Raw genomic sequence first — 10292 nt, 5'->3', positions numbered from 1 at the left:
TGCAGAGCTGCTGGTAAAAACATCTTTGATTTAGCTTCTCCATGTTGGTTGTGGGCCACCCACTTGACTTATTCCAAGCTTTCAAGGTCACTGCTTCCATTTTTAGGGCTGACTACCCCTTTTATGAGGTGTTTTAGGATTTCACCTGCAGTCTCGCCCCCACCTCCATGTATTGTAGAAGATCGTGCACTCTCTCTGTAAGTGACATTAGGGCAGTTGATCCAGAACTAAAAGTTTATTTGAACCTGCTGAGTCAAGTGCTGCCATCTTCAGGAAGAGAAACCAAACCCACCTGTCTCCCATCTTCCTCTTTTGTTCTTTGTTAAGAATTCTGGGAACAATAATTCAAGGAAATCATTTATTATTTTTTACTGATTTTAGCCTTTTCACAGATAACAGATTATTTCCTTGGACTATCGAGTGCAAGATTCTTGAAAAAAGAGCAAATATTCACATGTACCTGAGAGTGCCATTGGGTAATATTTGTGAAATGACCGTGTTGAGGGACATTTCATGTGTACTTGAAAACGTAAACACGTGGACAACCCTGCTTTCCGTACATGTCTTGCAAACATTAACTCCTTGTTAAAATGTTCACTGTTACGATTAAAGATTCCTTATTATTTAAAAGAATTACAGCCCCGTTCCACCCAGATAATGAAAGCACATCATCTCATAAGCCCGTTAAAAATGATACAGACAAAGTATTGAAAATGCTCTGCAGGGAACGGCCTTATGCCGGCCCCTTTAGGGATGATTGAGATGAACTAATAGGTTTCTTTTATGTCTAATTTATATGATTCTAATTATGGCCTCGTTTTCATTCCTGTGGTTGTTCGCATCTGCCCACACAAATGTGCTGCACTTGTGACCCAGCATCTCTTCCTTCACTCCACCATAGCAGCTTTCTCTTGGGACTTTTCTCAGTGTTTGATGTCAACCCTTTCAGGAAACTACTTGTAAACTGCAGACTTCTCTGAAGCACCATTGTACATTTAACAGAGAAGGAAGAAATACCAGGTAGAACTCTTTTTCTGTGATGTACATTTAAAACCTTATTATGGGTAAATAGAGGGAAATGATACAGAACCTAGGGCCAAAAGAATGTGTTGATTTCTCCATGGAATCCATGATTCTCTTCATTGGTCCTGACTGGATGTGGTATATCACATTCAGATGAATGTTTATGAAATCATCTATTGTTATTGCAGCAAGGATGGAATATATTCTGGACCTAAGACATTTGGTGGCCTTTTGCCTCCTGTTGAAATTCAAGAAACTTCAAAATGATTTGAAGAATGGTGCTAGAAAGAACAACGCAAACCACAGTGTTCTCTGGCTTGTGCTTGGATTGGGGCAAGTGGGTGGGGAAATCATGTGCAAATTTGAAATTCTCTTAGAGTAGATAAGCTTAGCCCAAGATACCACACTTGGAAGAGAACTTCTCAAGCCTGGGCACTTCGTTCTTCACTTCTCTCTAATCAAACAGCAAGAAGAGAACAGAGCGGACAGATAAAATAGCTGACATCAGGTTGCAGACTCCCTAGGTGTGCAATGTCCTAGAGACCAGATCCCTGGAAATGTTTCTCTGTGCTCTCCAGGGCCTTGTGGGAAAGCCATGATGTGGGGGAAAGGAAGGAAGGAAGGAAGGAACGAAGGAAGGAAGGCAAGGGGCAGGGGCTGAGTGAGGTGGTGGACATTCTAGCAGTGGGTTCACCTTGTCATTGTCCCATGTTTAACTCAGTGGAGTTTTAAAATCCATTGTTAAGGTGACTACGTGTGTCTTTTGCCTGCATTGTCTTTGTTTTTATTTATCCTGTATAGTTCTGTTTCCTTTATTTTCTCCTCAGAGATTCCATCGTGTCTTACTGTGTTTGATTTTCTTGAAAGATTTGAGTAGTGAGAGTGGTGGTGGTGGGCTGGCAGTAATAAGTATATAGCCTTGAAAATCCACACTAATCAAACAATTTTCCTATGTTGTTTGCATTTTTTGGTTAATAGCAGATGAAATTGACTCACCAGGAAATACATCTTTACATACACTATTTCATCACTGAAGATTTTTAAAATACTCTCCTTAACGGTGTACATTTTATTACACAAGAACGTGACACCCAAATGGATATTTTTGTGTAAAGCATACCCTGACTTATTGAAACAAGAAAGGAAACAAAACACTCCCGCAAAATATTAAGTGTGTGTTAAGTGTGGCCTGGTTCCTTTGCCCATTAAAGCAGTCTGTCTCAGCAACAAAAGATGGAATCAACACAGACTAGAATTGGAATTATGCATGTCATTTATAATGAACCTCATTATACAAGGAGGTTTAATTCTATTATGAAGTGCTGCAGTTTGCAATCTTATTGCTATTCAGCTTTGAACAATAACAAAGAAAAAAAATCCCCACCCCATGTCAGAGCTAATCTTTTTTAATGCTCACCATTTTGTATTGTTTATATATTTTCCTTAAAGAGAATTTTCCTGCCATGTTCATTCCAGTCAGCAGTGTGCCCCCTTCACCTTACCCATGTGTAGAGTCTCATTTTCAGTTTTCTTAAGAAAAGCTAAAGGATTCCATACATTGTTTTGCTTCTGAGAAGTAATGACACAATGTCTACTGCCACAGTTTAATCTGACATTATATTTATAAACAAGAAGGTACATTTACCATCCAGTATAAGCCTCTAATTCCATCAGGGGCGTTTATGTGTCCCTTCTTGACAGAATTATAGCTCAGTGGGCATTATTTGGCCCAATGCTCCATAGTAGCTGTGTGCATGGCTCCTAGGTTTAATAAGACTATTTACCATCAAATCCTTTTTCTACACATTTTTATTACTCAACAATAAATACAGAGGTGAGGTTCTGTTTGGTGTGTGCATATTTTGAGGCATTTTGGGGCCATTATTTTTAAGCACCGACTCATAAATTCCAGAATATTGTTTTAAATGCTTGAGCATTTCATCCTGGTGTGGCTGTCATTTCCAATATAACACCCTGGAGACTACACATGTCTACTCGGAATGGTTTACCTTGGGTGTTTGTCAACATCATTTATTTATCTGCACAAAGAAGAGTGTTATATTAGGGCTTGTGAAGACATTGAAGAGAAACAGAAAGAATAACCTTTGTTATAGAAGATAAATTTGTCAGTTGTGTGTTTAAGGAGACAAAGTACTTGCATGTAAATCTAATGCAAGAAGACTTAAAAAACCACAGTTACCTGGAGGTTAATACATGAACAGTGAACCAGATTTCTCCTGTTCTTTCTCTCACCTTTTCTTCCCTTCTCGCCTTCTCCCCTTTTTTCTTCCTTCTGTGAGATATGGGTTGAGATTCCAGCTCCATCATTTACTAGCTGTGTTTGACTTTGGGCAAGGTATTTAAAATCTCTAAGCTTCATTTTCTTCAGCTGTGGAATAAAGACAGTAATAGTTCCTACTTCCTGTGTATGTTGTTACAATTTTATTTATATGAGCTGTGTATATAAATCACAGTGCTCGGTGCATAGTAACCACTCAATAAATGTTAGCTAGTATTTACATTACCTCTTTTTCAACTTATTTTCGTTTTAATGAAATAAATAAAAGTATTGAACTGAATCCTGTGTTTCTGGTAAACAAAAAAGGAAAACAATGTGTTAGAGAGTTTGTATCTGAACCATTTTGCAACAGTCAACAGAGACAAATTAGAGACCAATTTGGAGGCTAGCCAGCAATAGCTGATCTACTGTAACCTTTGCAGCCACCTCCCCACTGAAAAATTTATAAAAGCACTGGAGTATATTAGGTAATAAAAAGGAATGAATTACGAACACATGCCACAACATGTGTGAACCTTGAACACATTATGCTGAGTGAAAGAAGCCAGTCACAAAAGGTCACATATTGTATGATCCCATTTATGTGAAATGCCTAGAATAGGCAAATCCACAGGCAGAAAGTAGATTCTTGGTTGCCAAGGGATGAGGGAGAGGGGATTTGCAGAGTGACTGGTAGGGGTATGGATTTTATTGATGTGGTGATGAAAATTAGACAGTTGTGATGGTTACATGACTCTGAATATACTAGGAATCACAAATTGTGCACTTAAAAAGAGTGGATTTTATGACGTGAATTATATCTCAATAAAGCTGTTATAGAAAATATATATCAGACAGAACAGGGTCAAGTTCAGAATTCTGAGGCTCTCACTAGAGATTTTACCATGGTTGGATAACTAATGAATTATTTAATGCTATTTTGTCAGATTTATTCAACAGAAATAAATCTAAATAAGCATCCAACACAAACACACACGCATGCACAAAGACTCACAAGGATATGTGATGTGGTGATATTTCTGAAAATGCAGAATATATCTGATGACCCAAGGCTGATGTCACTGGAGTAGAGCAGTGAACTCAGCTGGGGAGTGGCCAATGATTCCTGCTCACCCTTCTCTCAGAAACTACCTTTCACCTGCGTTTGCTAGTGAAAAGCTCCCTGTAAAGCAAGTCATCTAAATATAATTACAATCATGATGGTTTAGTGCATTTTGAGATGTAAATTATCATGGGAAAGTGCTGAGGATGGTGGCAAATGAGAAGAAGAAGCAAAGGTACCTATGAGCCCTACTTCTGAAAAAAGTACTGGTTAGCACCATAGGAAAAAAGGAAATTAAGGTCAAATAAAAGTGGAAAGAAAAGAGCAACATTGGCCAGGCACGGGGGCTCATGTCTGTAATCCCAGCATTTTGGGAGGCCAAGGCGGGCAGATCACTTGAGGTCAGGAGTTCGAGACCAGCCTAGTCAACATGGTGAAACCCCATCTCTACTAAAAACGCAAAAATTAGCTGGGTGTAGTGGTGCATGCCTGTAATCCCAGCTACTCAGGAGGCTGAGGCAGAAGAATCTCTTGAACCCAGGAGGTAGAGGTTGCAGTGAGCTGAGATTGTGCCACTGCACTGTAGCCTGGGTGATAGAGTGAGACTCCAAAAAAAAAAAAAAAAAAGAACATTATCATGATTGACAAATGATATGAATATCTACACAGAAAATCCTTAATAAATATAAAAACTTTTCAGATTCATGAGAGAGTCTACAAGTTTCCCAGGTATAATTTCGAAATACAGCAACACCAAAATTCTACAAAATGAAATTTAAAAGGATGTTTTAAATTACACCCAGAATATAAATTATTTAGTTATGGGCTGAATGGTGTCCCTAGAAAAATTCCCATATGGAAGACCTAAACCCAGTATCTCAGCATGTGACTTTATTTAGAGATAAGGTCTTTAGAGAGGTGATTCAGTTAGAGTGAAGGTTATTAGCATGGCCCCTAATGCAATACAACTGGTGTCCTTACAAGAAGAGGAAATTGTAGTACACCCAGACAGAGGGAAGATGACGTGAAGACACCGAGAAAACAGAGTCACCTGCAAGCCAAGGAGAGAGGCCCGAAACAGATCCTTCCCTCAGCCTCAGAAGGAAGCAGTTCTGCTGACACCTTGATCTTTCAGACTCCAGCACTGTGAGATGATCAGTGTCTGTGGTTGAAGCCTGCTGGTCTATGTGGTTTTGTTATGGCAGCTCTAGCAAATGAATCCATGAAGAAAAACACTTAAATGTGCAAGTCCTTTTTGCAGAAAATAATATTTTATTAAAACACATAAGATTATACCATGACCATAGAGAGGACTTTTAAAGACATTGAGACACTGATACTAAAATGTACAGTTCATTAAAGAGTTGAAAACTAGCAAGAACTCAGGAAGGGCTCACAGGTGGGGTGTTTTCATCTATAAAAACACTTAAAAAACCCAGGAAGAATTGGTGACAATAGTTAAATAATTGTCAACATTCCTTTTAAATATAATGAACATAAATATTCTAGATTGCAAAAAAAAATTTAAAAAGACATTTATTTAATAATGAAATGTTATCACAAAAATCTGCTGATAGTGTGTAAAAACCTGAACAGCCCAGGACATCTTTTGATGGCACAAGAATCAACATAACACATATGCTCACCATCACTGGCCATCAGAGAAATGCAAATCAAAACCACAATGAGATACCATCTCACACCAGTTAGAATGGCAATCATTAAAAAGTCAGGAAACAGCAGGTGCTGGAGAGGATGTGGAGAAATAGGAACACTTTTACACTGTTGGTGGGACTGTAAACTAGTTCAACCCTTGTGGAAGTCAGTGTGGCGATTCCTCAGGGATCTAGAACTAGAAATTCCATTTGACCCAGCCATCCCATTACTGGGTATATACCCAAAGGACTATAAAACATGCTGCTATAAAGACACATGCACATATATGTTTATTGCGGCATTATTCACAATAGCAAAGACTTGGAACCAACCCAAATGTCCAACAATGATAGACTGGATTAAGAAAATGTGGCACATATACACCATGGAATACTATGCAGCCATAAAAAATGATGAGTTCACGTCCTTTGTAGGGACATGGATGAAATTGGAAATCATCATTCTCAGTAAACTATCGCAAGAACAAAAAACCAAACACCGCATATTCTCACTCATAGGTGGGAATTGAACAATGAGAACACATGGACACAGGAAGGGGAACATCACACTTCGGGGACTGTTGTGGGGTGGGGGGAGGGGGGAGGGATAGCATTGGGAGATATACCTAATGCTAGATGACGAGTTAGTGGGTGCAGTGCACCAGCATGGCACATGTATACATATGTAACCTGCACATTGCGCACATGTACCATAAAACCTAAAGTATAATAATGATAAAAAAATAAAATAAAAAAAAGAACATAAATAATTTGCATTTGTTAAGGAAAAGCAATGACTGTTTTCAACAACAAAATAATGTGTGCCTTATTATCACTTCTGGTATAAATATTGAATGCAAATGTTGTTCACAACTTTTATCATTGAAAGTGGGACATGACAAATTTTTATTTATTTCTTCATAACAGTCACATACAATTTATTTTTATGGTTCAAATAAAGAAAACATTATAATCAATAAGGTGAAATTAAGATAACATTATGAATCATTTAGTTCTTATAAAGCATTTGAAAAACAAAAACTCTTGAAAAGCAAAAGGGTGCTGATAAAGCAAAAGAAAATACTTAGAATGTGCCACCATAATTTTAAACCCTATTCAACATTTAGAAAATATTGAGCATTTTATAATGGACACTGGGAGCAATGAGGCGGGCCAGGGGGCTGAGAGTTGGGAAATTTCATATTGGATACAGTGTTCAATATTTGAGTGATGGGTACACCGGAGACCAGTCCCCACCATCGTGCAAAATACCTGTGCAACAAATATGCAAAGGTACCCCTGAATCTACAATACAAATAAATGAATAAACAAGAAAATATTGAGCATTTTGGACACTAAATATTAAATAGAACTTTAAAAAGATTAACATCAGAATAGATATTATTTTGAAAATTAGATTTTTGAGTATTTATCACAAGAATTTTATCTATCCAAATAAAATAGTAGCTTTTTGAAAAAACTTAAAAATCAGGGCACTAAAATTTCAATTACTATTTTTGATAAGTATTTCACATCAAGCTGTTTTAATAATTTACTGAAAAGATAAAATGCCATTTTTCTGAAGTTAGTAATGTATTTTGATGATCTCAGGGAGCTGAAAGGAATGTCATCTGAAAAACAGACCTTATTTTTGGTACATAAGAAAAATAATTTATTTTATTTTTTATTCTATTTTAAACTTGGGGGATTATATAGTAGGTGGATATATTTAGAGAAAAATATTTTAAAGAGAAAGATTTACAATAAAATCTGATTAGATTTTGTACAGATTACATTAGGATAAATCTATAGAGAAAGTCTGAAGTTTTAGTCAAAATTTAGAAACATTTGTACATATTTAGATGTGGCAACATCTAAGTCATGATACGCATCTGTGGGTGTGCTAAAAACAATATAAATGGAATAAATCAGTTTACCGCTAGTTTCGATAAATCTCATGTTTTAACTACGTGCCAAATAAATACTAAAGAAAATTAAACCATATGTCTGAAGTGATAGAGATTGAAATAAGAAAAACCAGAAGAATGTAGAAGTGTCAATAGTGCCATAGTAGTATAGGACAAGAGTGCCAGGGCAGCAAGAAAAGTTTAAAAATTATATCAAAACGTACAATAGTAATTCAGTGGGGAAACAGACATGAGAAAATAATTCTTTTGGAAATTTTACTTCAATAAAACTCATTCTGAGAAAAAACAATAGAGACATGTTTTCTGTGATTCAGGTTGGTCCATTCTTGCAAATCTCCTTGGATTCAAAATGACCTAATGAATAAAGCTAAGTCAGCAGAGGAATGGAACATGCCAATAAGCAACATGTGTGACTTTGATAACAGAGATATTTAGTATATATGAATCTCGGATTGTATACTGAGGCTAGCAAATATTTTGAGTATAGTATCTTTTTGTGCAAAAGAACGTGAGAGAGCAATCAGCAGCATGATGGATGACATCGATGACACACATTTTCTGCTTAAACTACAAGTTATCTCATGTCCACCCATTCAATGAGTCGTCTTGGGAAGACTTTGATGCAGTTCCATCAGTCAAATCATTACACTCACTGCATTTAGCTGGTGAGAGTAGTGACAAACAAATGACAAAAACAGTTTTTCATTTATAAACAAATAATTTGGAAATTGACGATTTTAGAGAAAATAGTGCTAAACGTATCACATGGTAAGCATTTAAAAATATATATATAGTTTAGTTCAGTCAGTTAATGGAGAAAGGAGGGTATATTTTACTTTTGAGGCATATATTTAATTAATTTATATGAAAATATATTAATATAGTTTATTATCATACCAGTTTTCAAAAATTTTAGTGTCACAAAACTACCATTTTTCCCAAAAGGACATCAAGAAAACTTAAATAAATGAAAGCTGAAAATACATCAAATCGATTATTACAAGGATCTTATTTCCTTCCAAACTTAGCCAATATTGTAGGCTTAGTGCAATTTCAATCAAAATGCTCAGGGGAAATAGGTTGTTGGCACAGGAATTCCACCAAAGTTTGCCAGGAAGATCAATCATATGAAATTAAAGGCCAACATTTTGAGAAAGAAGAGAAACAAGGGCCATTTTTGTCCAGACATAAAACTTCAATAGGCAGATCACTTTGGGCCTGGGAATGGATCGATGGATTAAATAAATGAATTAGAAACACACTATCATACTTTGGAAACAATAAATGATAAGAGCAGTGTCACAAAATTGTGAAAACAGAAGGATTACGAGTTACATTTTTTTTTTCTGAAACAATGTATTATCCTTTGAGAAAAAAAGAACATTACATATGGTGGAAAATTCAGAGGGAATATTTTTCTCTTCTCAAGAATGTTGAAAAATTATATAATCACAGAAATAATGGAAGAGAGAATGATGGAAACAATCAATGCAGTCAACTACATAGAAAGCTTCTTTATTTCTTAAGTCGGCATAAGGAATATCAAAAGGGAAAAAACCACCTAGGGAAAACTGCAACAAACATGACAAAAAATAGATGAATGTACTTCATGCATAAAAACAGAGTATAAGTCAGTTGGTGAAACCATGAAAGACCTAAGAGAAACGTTTGCAAGGAATGATAAGGGACAATTTACTTAAAAAAAAAAAACATGTAACTAGCATATATGGTAAATACATCTTTCTCTCTTTTCAAATTAAACAACTTTTTTATCATGCTAATGGCTGCTCCCCACTGAGGATGCTTATAAAATATATCATGGTGTTTGCTAAGTTTTTTGCTGTAAAGTTACTATTTCGCCTTTATAATTAATACATATCATGTAGAGAGATACTCTGGGTTGTAAATGCCTTGTTTCTCACATTTTGGGTACTACTTTAAGCATCCAGTGATGATTTTTGCTTGAAACAATAATTACTGTGGAGTTTGCCAAACTGTATTTTCTATTTTTTATCCTTCTTTCTATGTTTATTAATTGGAATTCTCCTGAAGATTCAGACTTCTCTGTTGATGGGGATGACCTGCAGACACCACCACCTATGGTGTCTACCAAATGATTTTCTATTTCTATCATTTCTTCTCCACATTTTAATTAGAATTACATTGTAAAGGTAGATTTCTTGACCATTAGAAAAACAAGCCAAAAACTACATTAATCAAATGATCTAAAAAGTTAACATCACCAGTGCAATGTGTCAAGAATACATCTCTTTTGTCACCAATACAATACTGAAATTGAGTCATGAAGAAATGTCAGGCAAGCTGAAATAGGGAACATTATATAA

The sequence above is a fragment of the Pongo abelii genome, chromosome 14 (assembly GCF_028885655.2).
Source record: "Pongo abelii isolate AG06213 chromosome 14, NHGRI_mPonAbe1-v2.0_pri, whole genome shotgun sequence".
NCBI classification, from domain to species: Eukaryota; Metazoa; Chordata; class Mammalia; order Primates; family Hominidae; genus Pongo; species Pongo abelii.
Note: the sequence above shows the minus strand (reverse complement) of the source record.